This window comes from Arvicola amphibius, chromosome 12 (assembly GCF_903992535.2).
Source record: "Arvicola amphibius chromosome 12, mArvAmp1.2, whole genome shotgun sequence".
NCBI classification, from domain to species: domain Eukaryota; kingdom Metazoa; phylum Chordata; class Mammalia; order Rodentia; family Cricetidae; genus Arvicola; species Arvicola amphibius.
The window spans coordinates 74,662,256-74,680,471 of record NC_052058.2 but is presented as its reverse complement, the minus strand read 5'-3'; positions in this window follow the sequence as shown (position 1 = coordinate 74,680,471).

Here is an 18,216-nt window from a genome sequence, read left to right as displayed (position 1 = left end):
TATTTAAATTAATAATAAATGATGTCGAATACTGCTGATTGATATAATCTATGATTGAGTCAATCATTTGAAAACATCCTAGAACAAAGCAAAGTCTTGCTGAAGAAAGACAAAGATAGCTTGAGGGTACAAACCCTGGTTCATGTGCTGCAGTTCTTGGATTTGTTTGTGCAAATGCTTTAGATTTTCCCAGTTATTTTCCAGAATTATGTAATCCAGTTTGACAAAGCAAATATTATGCCATATGTATCTCTTACTTGCTTACATATTTTCCTTTGCTCTGTTTGAGTTTGGTTAATCAATTGTATTGTTCACATAGTATAATGGCCTTCAAGATTGAGTCATTTCAATCTTAAATTCTTCATTACTTATTGTTATATTTAAGTTCAACCTTTACGAGATAGAACAGGATATTATATGGTTCATTCTCTTGGTGTTTTGATTTCTGCAGTAAAGTAGCATATAGAATTTTCTTAATGAATATTTTATGAACAAATAAATTATGACAAGAAATATGTACCTGATATTATACCTGACTTTTAATTCAAATTTATTAATTTTTTCTTTAGCCACATTACAATTTAGTTACTAAGCATCACCGATTTTTAACTTTGTCTCTATGAATTTAGTGGCAGTAATTCAATATATGTCCTGAGGAATTTCAGGTGAGGTATTATCAGGAAAATTCAAGAAAGTGCCAGAAGCTAGGATATAGCCTAAACTTCGTGGTACTATGAAACTTGTGATAACTCATCAAGATCCTTAATGCTGTATCTCCATGAATTTCTTGCATATCACCATAGAACCTCCACCTGACGATAGATGAAGAAAATGACAGAGCCCCACATTGGAGCACCGGACTGAGCTCCCAAGGTCCTGATGAGGAGCAGAAGGAGGGAGAACATGAGAAAGAAAGTCAGGACCGGGAGGGAACCTCCAGCTGGCGACAGATGGGGAAGGTGACTGAGCCCCACATTGGAGCACTGGACTGAGCTCCCAAGGTCCTGATGAGGAGCAGAAGGAGCGAGAACATGAGGGAGAAAGTCAGGAACGAGAGGGGTGCGTTCACTCATGGAGACGGCGGGACAGAACTAAAGAGAGATCACCAACTCCAGTTGGAATGGGACTGATGGATCATGCGACCAAACCCGTCTCTCTGAATGTGGCCAACAGCCGGGGCTGACTGAGAAGCAAAGGACATTGGCGCTGGGCTCTGATTCTTCTGCATGGACGGGCTCTGTGGGAGCCTTCTCAGCTTGGTCGATCACCTTCCTGGACCTGGGGGGAGTTGGGAGGACCTTGGACTTAGCATAGAGTGGGGAACCCTGATGGCTCCTTGGCCTTGAGAGGGAGGGAGGGGAGGTATGGGTGGAGGGAAGGGAGAGAAGGAGGGGCGGGAAGGGGGAGGAGGAGCGGAGGGAGGGGGAGGAGGAGGGAAGGAGATGGAAATTTTTAAATATAAAAAGAAATAAACCATAAGAAAGAAAAAAAAAGAATATCCAAAAAAGTTACTAAAATAAACACAAATAATTATAAATGACTTCTTTTTTATAGTTTAAATCATCATCAAAATGCTAAAATTTAGAGGAGTTTAAAATATTACATGCAGCAAATATAGCATGGGAAGGCAACTACAATAAATACTAGTCCCAAAACTTACAAAAATATATTGTGAATAAAAATATCTTTGCTGATTAATTAAAATTAAAATAATTGGTAGTTGTAAATATTCAAGACATTCTATGAAATTATTATTACAAGAATGCATATAAACATTATGAACATGCACCATCATTATATGTTTTTTCATGAAATGGTATATATGAATAATATGTAGGAATTTACTTCCCAGTTTTACATCGAAATACTCAAGATAATAGCATCTTACTATCCTTTTATCTGTTGGAAACATAGTATTATCTCAAGAAAGTTTCGAAATTAATGCCATATCGTTAATTGCTAGCAAGTGATATTTCTCCCATGTTTCTAGAATTCTGCCTCCCTTTACTTCCTTTCCTTTCTTTCTACCATCTTTCCCTTCCTCCCTTTGTCATCCACCTCTCTTCCTCCCTCTTTCCCTCACATATCCTTTCTCCACTTCTCCCTGAAAACACACATATCTGAAAACCATTACTTTATGCCTTATTCACAAGGCACAGATTCATGAATATACTTGTGAACACTTACTCTGGTCCAGAAAAATTGTTCCCAATCTTATATTCAGGTTAACGACAGACTTTAGGAATACGACTCCCTACTCAGTGACAGCTAAGGATTATTTTGCAAGCCCAAGTAGATGCTGTGATTACTATAACTCTAGTGTTGAAACAAAAATCAGAGTGAGTTTGATTTTCTAATTCCAGAAAGTAATATTGTGCAATATGTTTAAGAAAACAGATATTATAAATTATGGATGTTATTTTCTCTGTAGCTCTGAGTTGAATTTTATTTTGAAGTAAATATTGAAGCTTCAAAATATACATGGAAATAAATATGTATCTATCTTCAGCTGCAACTCACAACCAATTTGTTGGGAAAAAAATACATCCCAGCAACCATAACAACAACAAAACAGAATGACAAAGTCCACATATTATAACCCCAACTAAGATCACTTTTTTTCCCAATAGAAAAATGCTTGCTTAAACTGCTTTCCTTGGTTTTATGAAACAGCCCACATTTTGTTGCATATTATTTAATTCCCTATGTTGACAAATGGCTGGTATTTTATGCACTCAGAATATCTGTTATTCCTGTTTTCAGATTTGGGACTATTTCCTTGTTTTCACCGTCCCTGCATTCATAATTTCAGACAGGTGACAGGGACGGTAGAGGCTGAACTGCCACAGATTCTGAGGTTGCACTTCCGTATAGTTGTACATAATACTAGGTGATATTACTCATTAAAAAGGGAAAATAGAATGGTGGTAAAATGCTGAAGTACTCTGAGTTCTCTCAGAGTGGGCAACCCATAAAGTGCAGGAAAATAGATAAGTAGTGTGACTTATTACAACAGATAAAACAAAAGACCAACCTTTTAAGTCGCAAAACTCAACCACGAGCCGGGCGGTGGTGGCGCACGCCTTTAATCCCAGCACTCGGGAGGCAGAGGCAGGCGAATCTCTGTGAGTTCGAGACCACCCTGGTCTACAAGAGCTAGTTCCAGGACAGGCTCCAAAGCTACAGAGAAACCCTGTCTCGAAAAACCAAAAAAAAAAAAAAAAAAAAAAAAAAAAAAAAAACTCAACCACGAAGTATTATCTGAGCAGACCCTAATAAATATACACACCGTATCTTTTCTTCTATAACCAAGTAATCTCTGTATAATTCACTTATGCGAAGTACAATATGACTGGCTTATTCATAGTCACATCCAGGTTTCATGTTTATTGTTTAACACCAACTATACTTTTGAATCAAATTAGGTTTGCTATTTTGCCAGTGTATGTTTTGATGCTAAGGGTACGACTCCTAATCTATACTATAGGCTGTTTTGCCAATTCTAGAAATCTCTCTCTCTCAATCTCTCTTGCTTACTCGCTCTTGCTCTCTGTGTGTGAATTTAATGTAAATTTTAAAATTGTACATTTAGTTCATATCATAAAATAAAACTTACATTTGCTTTTGTCTTAAACACCTCACCATTCTTTAACATATTCTGGCAAGAGGGCTTAGTCACTTAGAGTTCTCAGTCTCTTCAAAGGCCAGGCTATAAAGATAATGGTGACATAAAAATCACTGGTGTCATAGAAAGTTTAGTGTGCTCAATTTTACTACCAGGTTCCAAAGCAGAAATTTACCTCCTCTGAGTTATGAGCAGAGATCTAAAAGTATGCCAGCTAGATAAAGAACAAATGTTGTTTTAAATGAATGGGCAAGGCTTTTCATAATATTGTGCCCACTGGTTAAATGCTCTCAGTTGCTTCTTCAGGGAAGATGAAAGTCACTCCATACTGAACGGGATCTCTTTTTTTATTTATTTATACTGAGAGAACTTATATTTCATCATTCAACAAAGTTGAGAGTGACACTCCTCTCACCAGAGTTTGGAATTCATGGAGGAGAAACAAAGATATGATTTCAGGCACGTGTTGCACTTTAATGAAAATGATTGTAATATGGCAGCATTCCCAGAGACACTAGGGATAAATTCATCAACAAATTAAAAAGCAAGACACATTTATTAAAGATGGATTCATGGAGAAATGTCTTATCTCTTTTTTACTTGTCTACTATTAAGAGACAGCGCTGGAGCCAAATGACCCTGGTTTAATTTCAGACCCTACTGTGTACTAGTATCGTCAGAGACATTCAGTGAAACATTCCGTCCTGACTAAGGAAGTTCCTTAGTACAAGATATAAAGAACTCTAAATAGCTTAAGGAATTTTCTGAAATGAACCAGATTCACTAAATCACTCTCTCTCCATGATGATATAACCAGAAAATGCTGTGGAGAATAACTCTCAGACAAAACAAACTGCAAAGAAGACTCAGACTAGACCAGCTACTTGAAAGAAACAGAAGGAGTCAAGCTGGTTGCAAGAATGAGTATTGGACTGACTTAGGCATCTGGAAAGGATACTCTCCAAGCTGTTGAGCTGTGTAGGTTGTGCACTGTGTTCCAGGTTTCCTGCTTTTGTTAGCTGTCACCCTGTTGAATGAGCTTTGGTGAGATGTCTTTGAGTCATTTTTGCTACTTTAAGTAAACTTTCATCCTTGTTCTTGTAAGTAACCCAAATAAAACTCATTGGTCTACCAAGTTGAACTTTGGTGGTATTCATACTTTGGTTTGTCCTGGGCTCCCTGTCTGGGGCAAGTAGGTATGTGTACTTTTATCTCTGTAGGAAAATTCTTGTCACACAACAAAGCATGAAATTCTTTGTTTGCCTGTTAAGATTTGAACAAGGATTCAGAAATCATACTTAAAGGCTTAAACTGAAAAGGCATTAAACAACTGTTTTTAGAGGTAAATTACCCATCCAAGATTATAGGGCACCACTGTTAAACATGAGTAGAAAGCAGCAAACATTTTAAACCTGAAGCAGAAGTGCAAGATTTGTTTTATTTCTAACCAGTCATGAATACGCCTTGTCCAGCATGCTCCTCATGGTCACCTTCAGAACTTCCTTGTCTGTTGCCCTCTTTTGTCTTTTCTATTTACCAGTTTAGCAAAGGCAGCTGCAGTGGACAGACATTATTTGTGTTACTTAGAAATCAGAAAATTGGAAGACCTCACTTAACAATTGAAATATAATTTATAAATAAAAGATTAGCTATGTAAAGAAAAGACTTTGAACCAATGAAAATAGAATAAATACTGAATTGGAATATTCTGATAAATAATAACACATCAAAATTTCCAATAAAAACCATGATTATTTTTATATCAAACGGGATGAATTTCAGAGTTTAGGAGGTAAGACATCTCATTCCTGCAATTGAATAGCTAAAGGATAAGCTCTCATAACACAAACCTTCCAGAAAAGGAAGATGTAAGTGTAGTGCTGAATGCATAAACTTGTCATTGGAGAACATAATATTTCAGGGAAACATTATTTTATAAAATTAGTAAGTAATCAGTAAAAAACAAAATGGTAAAGAGATGGGTCAATGGTTATGAACTCCTCTTTCAGGAGGGCCTGCTTTTTTTTTCCCAGCACCTATCTAGAGTGACTTACAATTATCTGTAACTGCCGCGTACCGCGCCCCCGTGTCTGCGTTCAGAAGCGAACATGTTCCTTTTTGGTTTCAGTGAGCAACTGTACACATGTGGTATAAACATGCACATACATATACTTATAAACAAAAATAATAAAAATGTTTTACCAAAATGAACAGTAGAAAAGAAACAAGGGTCATGCATGGTGCTCTCTCTCTCTTTCTCTTTCTCTCTCTCTCTCTCTTCAATCTCTGATAAAAAAACCATTATATTACATTATATACTTTTGAATACTATCTCTTGAGTGATATAACTAAAAAAATAAAGCCTTCTATAACTGCTGAATATTGAGTAGCTTCTTAAGCAACTATATGTGACAGAGGTGGAAAGTCAGATAAACATATCCAAAAATTTCTTTAGACAACATCCTAAAAGGCACCAAGACAAATGAACTGTGACAGGAGGAGGAATGTAGCAAAAGAAATAGAAACTAAGATTAAGATACCTTACTTCTGGGAATTTTAAAACAGTATTGTACCTTGTGAATATTTTGTTCTTGGCCTTTACAAGACCTTTGCATGAGGACAGGCAACTTAAGAGCCTTGAAGACTGAGCTTGCATGAATTTATACTTAATCAACTTTAGGAATATGTCAAGTGCCTAACTAAATTTTCTAAATTTTATTTATTGGTAAAATATAAAAACCTAAGGTACTCATAAAAGTAGACAGAGATTTCTAAGCTCTGTCTTTGGGGAAAGGTTCTGAGGCTCTCTGTTGCATGACACCTATTTAAAGCAAAGGAAGAAAATATGGTGTTTTATTAACAAAAGTTGCAAAAGAGAAAAGGATGAGTTAAAGTGAAGAAAGTAAATTGAATTGAAAATGTTTTTGTTTCAAGCCATCACAGCATAAGCACACAATCTTCTAAATTATGTATGTTTTGATATAACAGTATCTTGATACCTTAGTGGTTTCCTAATTTGGAAACAGGTATCTGATGTGGGAGAGTCTTCTGTTTGTGTTGATTTCATTGGTTAATAAGGAAACTGCCTTGGCCCATTTGATAGGCCAGCCCTTAGGTGGGTGGAGTAGACAGAACAGAATGCTGGGAAGAAGGGAAGTTAGTCAATCACCATGCCTCTCCTCTCTCTGAGACAGACGCCATGGAGCCAGCCGCCAGGTCATACATGCTGAATCTTTCCCAGTAAGCCACGGCCTCATGGTGGCATGCAGATTATTAGATATGGGTTAGTCAAGATATGATACTTAGCCAATAAGAGGCTAGAAACTAATGGGCCATGCAGTGTTTAAATGAATACAATTTGTGTGTTGTTATTTAGGGTGTAAAGCTAGCCATGTGGGAGCCGGGTGGGACAAAAAGCAGGCCTGCTCGCTTCACTACTACAGGTATTTTTATTACTTTGATTACTCTGACTTATTATTCAGCACATATGACATAATGAGAAAATGTGAAAAAGACAATATGTAGACAAACACTGAAGAAATATAAAGTAACATTTAAGAGACATGCATATAATAAGTAAATATTTAAAGTCAATTATCTCAACAATTGTTTGGTATAGTTAACTATAATCCCAGATATTAAGTATGCAGAGTCTGGAATATTAGATGTTCATAACAATTTAGAAGGATCCTGTTGTAAATTCAGAGTTCACAGAAGAACTGGTGATTTAGCTTGATAGTTAAATAATTCCATAGTATAAAGAATACTTTGGGTTGAATTCTCTTTCTGAAAATAGAAATGTGTGAGATAAGAAATTCCTTGAATGTAATTTAAACTTTGGTAGAATTGTGATGGAATGAAATTTAACAAAACAAACTTTTATATCACATACATTATCTCCACACATCTTTCCTTTTCAAATTAACACAAACTCAACACTGAGAGACTTTTTCTTTTAATTTGAATAATATATTTTTTCATTTTTTTACATACTGACCAGTTTCTATTCCCCCTCTCCTCCTGTCCCCTCCTCTTTCCAACCTCTCTACCTCCCCATCCATTCCTCCTCCATCTCCATCCAGAAAGAGACAGGCCTCCCATGGGCATGCACAAAGTATGGCATATCAATTTGAGGCAAGTCGAAGCTTCTCCCCTTTGTAAAGGTGGGTCCAGGTAATCCAGAAATGGGGAATCAGTTACCAAAACTCAGCTAAGCACCAGGGAAAGATCCTGCTCTCACTGTTAGAAGCCTTACTGAGAGATCAAGTTACAAAGATAGTCACACACATGCAGAGGGTCTATGTCGGTCCCATGCAGGCTCCCTGACTGTTGGTTTAGGGACCCTGAGGTCCCATTCACTCAGGTCAGCTGTCTCTGTGGGTTCTTCTATCATGGCCCCTCATGCTAGTACAATCTGCCCTTTCTTCTGCAAGACTCATGAGATCAGCACAGTGCTGATCTGTGGATCTCTGCTCTATTCTCATCATTTACTGGATACAGTATCTCTGATGTCAATTAGAGTAGTCACCAATCCGTTTAGAGTAGATGGCCAATTCAGGCACTCTCTGCACTATTAGTAGGAGTCTTAGGTGGGGTTATCTTTGAAGGTTTCTGGTGGAGTTTTTTGCACCAGGTTTCTCATAACCACTAAATGAAATTTAAGGGTACCATATGCCAAAATGTTTTCCTATAGTAGAATCTAGAATAAATGCTCATAATAATCTTTATAGTGATATGAATAAAATATATCTGAGGAATGGGTAAATAAGAAAGCTGACCCTATAATGATTCTTTTAACCCCTGAAGATACTTGCCAAAGGAAAGAAAGGACCCAGTAATAGCTATGGAATTTGGACTATCAGTTCATTTATATTAACTTTTAAAAATTTTGTTCTTTGACAATTTCATAAATAATATGATTAATAGTCATCAGCACTTTTCAGAAACTTCTCATTTTTAGATTCTCTCTACTTCTTTCATTATGTTCCCTGATCATTAGAGGGGTGACATAAATGTGCCAAGCCATCATTTATTCTCTGGATCCAGAGCAGTGGTGAGTATCCGCTTCACCATCATTCATTGCAAAGAGAAGTTTCTGTGTCAAAAGCTGAAGGCAGAAATTGTTTCTGAGTACAAGCATAAATATTTAGAAGCCAGTTTGGTGATGTGACCATTTAGCTTAATAACACTGTTCATTATATTCATCTAGCCCAGGAAACCCTTAACCATGAGACTGGGGTCTAGTTTATAATACCAGGATTGAATTACCTCTTGTGAAGAAAATCCCACTTACAGCCAATCAAAGAGCACTATTATGCTTGTAATAGTTGTTGCGCTATTAGGCCATTAGGCATTTGTCTTAGAGGTTGGTATTATACTGGCAATGAGTGTTTGTAACTGGAAAAGACTACTGATACCCAAACAACCTGAATAATGCTAAAAATCCTGGCAGTATCGTAGCTAGCTAGTCAGTAGGGAGGAAGCTTCCAGCTCAGTTACTCTTTGGTTCTCTATATATTACAAAAAGATACATAGTAGCTTTAGCAGTAGAGTGTTATCAACTAGTTCAAGTCAGCAAACAATGGGGTTGGGAAAATAATATAATATAGGGATGACTTCTGGAACCTCCCTGATGAAAACACAAGAAGGCATACAACTCCAGAACCAGGAGTTTTGTTTATTAACCCATAGCTGTTAGGTGCAGTCTTATCCAAACTTGCATCTATCTTTTATATTACACATTTTTAATTGACTTACAAAGTATCATCTGGAGATTCAGTTCAGTAGTTAATATCATATGCTGATTTTCAGTGGGTCCTCATTTGGTTCCTCATTTTGAGGCTCATTACCATCTATAAGTCCACTCCTAGGGATGCTATGTCTTCTTTTGACAGCAACAGGAATCTGCATCCACGTGGTACACACACACACACACACAAAAAAAAAAAAAGACAGGCACATGAACTTACACATAAATTAGAGGTTTTTTGTTTTTTGTTTTTTTTTTTTTTTTGGTTTTTCAAGACAGGGTTTCTCTGCAGCTTTTATAGACCTGGCTGGCCTTGAACTCACAGAGATCCGCCTGCCTCTGCCTTCCGAGTGCTGGGATTAAAGGCGTGCGCCACCACCGCCCGGCTATAAATTAGAGGTTTTAAAAATAAAACCCACCTAGTAATAAGTTTCCAGTGGCTTTTCGTATGTTCTTTCTGTTGTTAATGCTTCTTCATTGTCCCTCCTCCAAGTTCCATCTCCATTTTTCTGTAGACAATTCTACCTCGAGTATTCACCCTTTATATTTTCCTATCACACATCAGCTACCACATACACACATACATACACACACACACACACACACACACACACACTATGATATGCTCTACTCTAATTCTTCTTCTTAATTTCCAGATTCTATTTATACCAAAGGCAAACACAATGGGTAGATCCACATTAAAGAGAGATAAAGTGCTTTGTCTTTCTGTACCTGTTTTACCACTGTCAGTATAGTGTATTCCAATTCCATCCATTTATCTCTGAATGTTATGATTACATTTTATGATTTCAAATTTTATAATTGGAAATTTTATAATGATTTTTTTTTCATTTTTAATCCTTGAAGAAAATTCCATTGTGTATAGATAGGTACCCCGTTTTCATTATCCATTGATCCGGTGATAAACATCTAGGTCATTACTGTTTCTCAAGGATTGTGAATTGAGCACAATAACATTATGAACAAATATATCTGTGGTAGGATATAGAGCCATTTGTCTGCATGCCAAGGAACTGTCTAGTTAGGACAGGATCAATTCACTTTTTAAAGATATTCTCATGGATAAGGCATACAATTCTGAAACAAAGTGCAGATGTTAAAGCAAATGTCTAACATAAAAGGTGTCTTTGTAAAAGATGGAAAACGTATATGAATCTGGTAGAATAGTCTTTACTTCTCCACATAGTCATATGGAAAACAACTATCACATTTATAAGCCTGTTGATTGTCACTGTCCATCCTGTTCCACAGTAATTGCTTCTTTATTATTTCCAAATAATAATACAATGAGTCAACAGAGTTTCTTTTGAAAAATTTAATGAAATAATGGCTATAGCAAATTAATTTTATACCTAAGTATTTGGTTATATAAACAAAAATTACCACTTATATAATAATATTTTCCAGGAACAAAGAAGCTAGGTTGCATAGAAAGATATATGTTTTTCCCAGTGCTTTGTTTATTTATTTTGACCCAAAAGTAATATTTATAACACTGTATAATGCACTCACAACCATAATGGAGCATAATTTTTCGTGGAGACAAAAGATGAAGAGAAGAATAGTCTACAATAACATCATACTCACTGAGTGCCGTGTATATGGATTAACAGGCCTACTGACTGTGTTCAATACAAGACACTAAAGTATTAACACTAAGGATTGCCAAGATATGTTAGTATTTGAATTTGATAATTACAGCACTCTAAATAGACTTTCTAAGCTTCATTCCAGTAAATATTTTTTTTACAATTATGAGAGATTCTCTCCAAGGGAGAGCCACTTTAATAATGAAAGATTGAGAAACCACAGTTTTTCATATAATCATTTACATCGACTTTTCTATATAAATGTTGAAACTATTGATAAATTTGTAGGACCCTATGAGTAGATTTATGTACCTACAAATAAAAGAGTAGCAGCTTTTTAAAGTATGTGTGTACATTTGCATATACATATGCACCTGTTAAACTTTTCAGAGCTTAGCAAAAAGAAACTAGTTTCAGTATTTTTTTTCTCTTCCATTCATATTCTTCAAGTACAGGAGACATTAGTCCATACTAGATGTTTGAAAGCTCAAGCAAACTCCATTTTGTTATCTGAAAATAGTTGAATCCTCCATATATAAACTGAACAGTAAAGAGGATAAACATAATGCAACCTGTAAGTAGCAAAGGATCCCAGAATTTGGGAGCCACAGGACTTTAATCCCAGAACTAGGGAGGTGGAGAGAAGAAGGAATATGTCTGAGTGTAGAGAGGAATATAACCAGAGGAGAGAGAAGCTCGTGGCATTCAGTCTGAGGATTCTTAGAGACAGGATTTCCCTTTCAGTCTGAGGCAGAGGTAAGAACTAGTGGCTGACTGCTCTGCTTCTCTGCTCTTTCAACTTTCACCCCCTAATATCTGACACATGGTTTTTATTATTAAGATCAAATAGAATTTGTGCTACATCACTGAGCCTCTTCCTTGGCTTTAGCAACTTGTTTTAAAACATTGAAATAATAATAAAGATGGCATTTAAATAGAGAAAGAATACTGCATCAATTTAATGACAACTAAGTTGTATAGCTACTAAATTCTCTTAGAAGCAAAATGAAGTCAATTCATTAAATAATTAGGTCCAAATACAAAAATGCCATAAAATAAATTCATGTTCACAATTATATCTAATTATGCATTAAAACTTTAGAAGAATAGCTATATAGATGCTATGTGATATTTTGATCACATTCTGACAATATAGTTTGCTTTGAATCAGAGGGTGGAGCTAGCTACTAGCGGACGAAAATTAACCATAGAGGTCTTGAAGGACTCAAGACAGGAGACAGGAAGTAGTTCAGCAGGACTGAGAGAGAATCTCAGTCCTTTTGAATTGAGGAACAGAAGAAAGAGGAGGTCAGTGGTGACTTCTCCACTTCACTAATCATTTAGATTCTTACCCAGATATCTGACACCTGATTTTTCATTGATAAAGAATTATACATAGAAAATATTCAATCCTTATCATAAATTGTTTATATTGTTGTGATTTCCAAACTGTAAAAACACCCTTTCTTGACACTCTGCTTACTAAATATACTTTTAGAAGAGAACTACTATATAAGATGTAGGAGGCCGCTCTACAAAGTCAGCTAGAGTTCCTGGATCTTCGAGGCCAAAGAAAAGTCAGATTAAAGAAACAGAAGAAGGATGGAATTAGGAGGTCTGTCTAGTTATGATGAAGCAGCCAAACAGCCCATAGTTTATTTCAGAACCTGCTTTTACACAAAGCAGAACAAAGAACAACACAGATGGTTAGTCAGTATCTAAGCAGAAGACCATTCCTGTCCTTGAGTTAGCAGTCGCCTCTCCAACATGTGCTTACTGCTCAGAAGCAGCCCTATGTTCTATATTGATGTTCCTGAGGTTTGTCGCCAGCAGTATACTCTCTACTAGATAAAGAGTTCTTTTCTTACGGGCTAAATCAGAATTCTCTCACAGCCCTCAAGGTTATTGGAAAAAGCACAGCAGGCAAGCTTGAAATCTGATGTGGGAGAGTCTTCTGTTTGTGTTGATTTCATTGGTTAATAAAGAAACTGCCTTGGCCCATATGATAGGCCAGCCCTTAGGTGGGTGAAGTAGACAGAACAGAATGCTGGGAAGAAGGGAAGTTAGGCAGATGCTTCAGGCAGTCGCTATGACTCTCCTCTCTGAGCCACCCGCCAAGGAGCCAGCCGCCAGGTCTCACATGCTGAATCTTTCCCAGTAAGACATCACCTCATCGTGCTACACACATTACTAAATATGGGTTTAAGCAAGATGTGAGAATTAGCCAATAAGGGGCTGAAAGTAATGGGCCAGGCAGTGTTTAAATGAATACAGTTTCTGTGTTGTTATTTCGGGGCCTAAGCTAGCCAGGTGGCCAGGAGTCAGGCGGGATGAAAAGCAGGCCTGCCCACAGTTCATCACTACAGAACTCAAATGACTTATTTAAGTCAGAAATTGCTCCAGATAAAAACTGAGTCACATGTGGCTCCCACAATGGGCTTAATCATTGTATGTACTTCAGTCTGTGAATTTCATTTATTTAAGCTCAAAATCTTTATCCAAGTTTCCATGTATTAGTACATATTTACTCTTTTCTTATTTCATCCAATTTGCTATTGATTGCTTTGTCTGTGGAAAACTCATTTCTTAGTCTAAATGGCTACAAAAAGCATGAATTGGAATATTGAAAGTCACACAGTTTACAATAGAACATGAAACAGCATAAAATTTTATCATATGAGTTAGTGTAGCAACTGTTTTATTTAACAGATTTCTTTTGTTATTTTAAACTATATATCAATTTTCTATGGAAAATGCTCATTCTTTTACTTTTTCTTTGCTCATCTGTATATAACTGAAACAAATAAGAGGAAACTTATTTTTCATGTATTGGATGGTGATAGTTAATGTTTTTATTTAGTTTGTCACTAAAGTTTGTTTTTTTCATTCCAAAGGGTTATAATACATATTTCAAATTAAACCATAATTTCAAATTAAGAGATTAAAATTTAAATTGTCAAGAGATTGAAATAATAGGTAATTGGATGTCATGAGTTCATTAAATGATAACCTTTCTGTTGTCTGGCAGTTTCTAGTGGCAACTTGCTTCAAATTACCTGTTTACTCAATTCCTATCCCACATTTTATATTAAAACACATTTTGATTATGAAAGACACATCAGGAGTCCTTGTTTATTAATCAATATTTGGACCTCAATATCCATCAATCATTCTATACAATTATACATATTTAAGAATCAGTACAATGTAATGAAGCAAAATCCAGTTACTAAAATGTTATAATTTATACAGCTTTACACAGAAATATATGTCATGCCTTTTTGTTTTTGTTTTTGATATCCATTGGAGAACTGTCGTTTCCTGGACAGAAATGGAGTAGGAGTGTGATTAGGGGGTGGGATGGTGGAGATACATGGGGAGAGACAGGGAGGGGTGGGAAAGGGAAAACTGCTGCTGGGGAGTGAAATAAATAAATCGCAAAAAATGATTTCAGGAAATATTAGGAATGTTTTATAGTGTTGGGTTATTCATGGATGGCTGAGTTTGATGCATAATATTCCTAAACAAATATTTTCTATTTTTCCATGAAAACTGTTTTAGATGATTGCAATCTCCAAAATTAAAACAACTCTGAGATTTCATCTTACACCAGTAAGAATGGGCAAGATCAAAAACAGTGATGACAAGTGATCCAGAGGGTGTGGGGTAAAGGGAAAACTCCTGTATTGCTGGTGGGAATGCCAACTGGTACAGCCCCCTTTGGAAATCAGTATGCAGGTTTCTCAAAAAAAATCAATCTACCTCAAGACTCACGAATACCACTTTTGGCCATATACCCAAAGGATACTATTAAGCATACTTTGAAGGGGTGAGTGTAGGTAGTGGCCAGGAAATTAGGAAAGACCCATTTAGGGAAATAAAGGGGCTTTAGGAGACATGGGTAAGTAGAGTAAAATAAGGCATGGGATATAATGTAGAGGGGGATGAAACGGTACAATGAGGACAGGGTAAAGGAACATTAAGATAGACCAAAAGCCCAACCAACCTTAGTATGCGTGACAATTGATGTGGGATATCCTTCTGTAAATGTTTTGCTTTTATTGGTTGATGAATAAAACTGTTTCAGCCAATGGCTTAGTAGAACACTACCAAGCAGGAAATCTAAACAGAGATATAGAGAGAGCATAGGCAGAGTCAGAGAGATGCCATGTAGCTGCCAAAGGAGAGAGACACTGAAGTTTTTCTGGTAAGCCTCAGCCCCAAGGGAAAAACACAAATTAATGGAAATGGGTTAATTTAAGACAGAAGAAATTGGCCAAAGAATGTTGTAATTAATATAGTTTATCTGTGATTATTCAGGTTAGAGCAACCGGAAAACAAAGGCACAATCTCTGTTTAGAGATAATGCTGTGAGGAAACTTATTACTTTGTATGTTAATTTAAAGTCTAAATAGAGCCAGGTGGTGGTGGTGCATGCCTTTAATCCTAGCACTCAGGAGGCAGAGGTAGGCAAGAAGAACTAGTTCCAGGAGAGGCACCAAAATTATACAAAAAACAAAATAAATAAATAAAATCCAAATAAAAATCAATAAGAACCAAAAATAAAGAAGCAATCGATTGTTTTCATAAATGTTGTATTAAATCTACTAAACTGTAGAATTTTATGACACTGTGTGTATGCACACTCCCCCATCTAAGTTGATCAATGTAGGTAGTAAGACCCAACCAACTGTAGACCATACCATCTCCTAGGAATGAGATTCCTGAAGTGTCTGAATCAATAAGCAAAGTTGAACATAACAAGAAAGTAAGTGAATATGTTCTCAGCTGTGGAGGTGATAGGACTGGGTATTTGAAGTTCTTCCTTGGCTTCCTCACAGTTACGAACTATCAAGAGGACTCATCAATAGAATCCTTTTCCCAGTATGTCACTTTTTCCATGATACTTTACAGCAACAGAAATGAAACTAGGACATAAATTTATACCTGGAGTGGGTTTGTTGCTATGATAAATATGATCGTGCAGGCTTTATGCTTTTGAACTATTTTGTGGAATAGTTTGAAATATTGATGTTAGAAAACATTGATGGTAGACAACATTGAAGGAGAAAAGCAATCCATTGCATGTCAGGAACAGATTACATGAGACCTTCTTATGAAGAATTCTTTTAAGAATGCTGAGATAAACCGGGTGGTGGTGGCGCACGCCTTTAATCCCAGCACTCAGGAGGCAGAGGCATGTGGATCTCTGTGAGTTCGAGGTCAGCCTGGTCTACAAGAGCTAGTTCCAGGACAGGCTCCAAAGCCACAGAGAAACTCTGCCTCGAAAAACAAAACAAAACAAAACAAAACAAAACAAAAAAAGAATGCTGAGATAAGTACAAAGATTTGAGGCCAGTATCGTGAGGTTTGAGAGAGTAACTGAGGCTCCAGCAAGAGCAATGGTAGGGCTACCCACTTGACAGCCTGACTAAGAAGATGTGAGTACCAATCACATTGGAGCACAAGTAGTCTTAATTATTAAATTAAGAAGCACCATTGAAGTGAACTGTCCTGTGCTTCCTTTGGGAAAGAGGATTGGTTTTCTTCAGAGTCAGTGCACAGAAACAGACATAGCTGTAATCCATATAGTCTAGACACACAGAATCCAGGCACCAGAGACAGACAGAATAGTGAAATTTCTGATGAGAACCAGATTCCTTGTGGCAAAGGAGAAAGCCTCTTATGCCTTTTTAGGAGGGGTTGGGGTGGAGAACACAGCAAAAAACTACAGGTTCTCTGACTTCCAGATGGAGGTGGGGAAAGAGATGAAAACAGATTGTGGCATCTATTTGATGGAAAGTTACTTGCCAGGCCCTCACCTGGCAAAGGAAGGCTCAGGCTGGTTGGCTAGCTCAGGACTCACAGACAATGCCTCAGTATGATGCTTGTCAGGATCTGGGGAAGAGGAGAGCTGCCACAGAGCAGCATGTAGGCTTTCACAATAGAGTTCCACGGATACTTTATTTTCAGAAAATCAAACAGGGAAGAATATAATACTTTATCCAACATATTTGCATAAAAACAATGTACATGTCAGCTTAGATAAGACTGTGGCATTTGGAGCTGGACTTTCTAAATTCAAATTTCAGCACAATACATGTTATTCAGATTATAATAAATGACATAACTTACATATCAATTATTTTACCTGAAACATTGATATCATACACACACATTTACCTCATTTTACATCTAAGTATCCATAAATATCTTAAGAGTTTGGAAAACATGAAAAGAGTTTAAAAGTGCTGTAATTGGTGCTGGGGAATAGAAAAGTTTCAGTAAATGTTAGTAATTCCATTAAATTCCTGCCGTGAATCATAAGTACATGTAACTAAGACTCATTATTTACTTGAAGTTCTTATGCGTAAACTGCTTTCATTTCAAACGGAACCTCAAAATTAACCTGTTTTCTTTGTGTCCCTCCCCTCAACAAGCTGTTTTCTCAAGTAGGTAAATGTATCTGATGGCACATTTCAAAGATCAGAGTTACATGTGTGTTTCCCTTTATCCTACTATCAAATTATATGGATTACTCTATCTAATTTATCCTATTTACACACTCATTCATATATATCATACCCAAAATAATTAACAAAGTATTTATTAAAGATACTGATATAAAAAATTCATTTTCATGTCAGACTCCTTACATTAAAGTTAGTAGTAGCATTCAGTCAGTTTGATTTAGTGACATAAAGAGAACATTAGCCTTCCTCTGACCATTTTTGAGAAATACAAAGGCATTTTCCATCAATTCTATTTTGGTCTGACTAATCAAAGAACTGAGGGAAAGAAAATAAGAGGTTGGTGAGTTCTCTTTCCATCAGTCTCTCTAGGAACTCTAGTTTTCCACACAGATGACAAAGAGGTGGCCATTGTTTGGCATGTTGTGATGATTGCTTTGTAGGCTCTAATGAATAACAGATGGGCCGAGCTGCAAGGCTTCTGTAATGAGGGTATTCAGGTGACTGGTGGTCATACAGAGGCAGGAGCACTCACATGAAATAAGTGCCATGTGGGGACATTTGTCAGAATAGACAGAAAATTCCCATTCTATGATGAATCTTTGATTTCAGTAACATTTTTGGAACATACTAAAAAGAAGGTGCTTATCAATTTCATACAGGGGCTATAATTTTGAGTGTTTAGGAAAAGGTGTGTATATATTAACTATTACATGCTATGGAGAAACAAATGTATATTAAATTTTATATACTGATTTATGA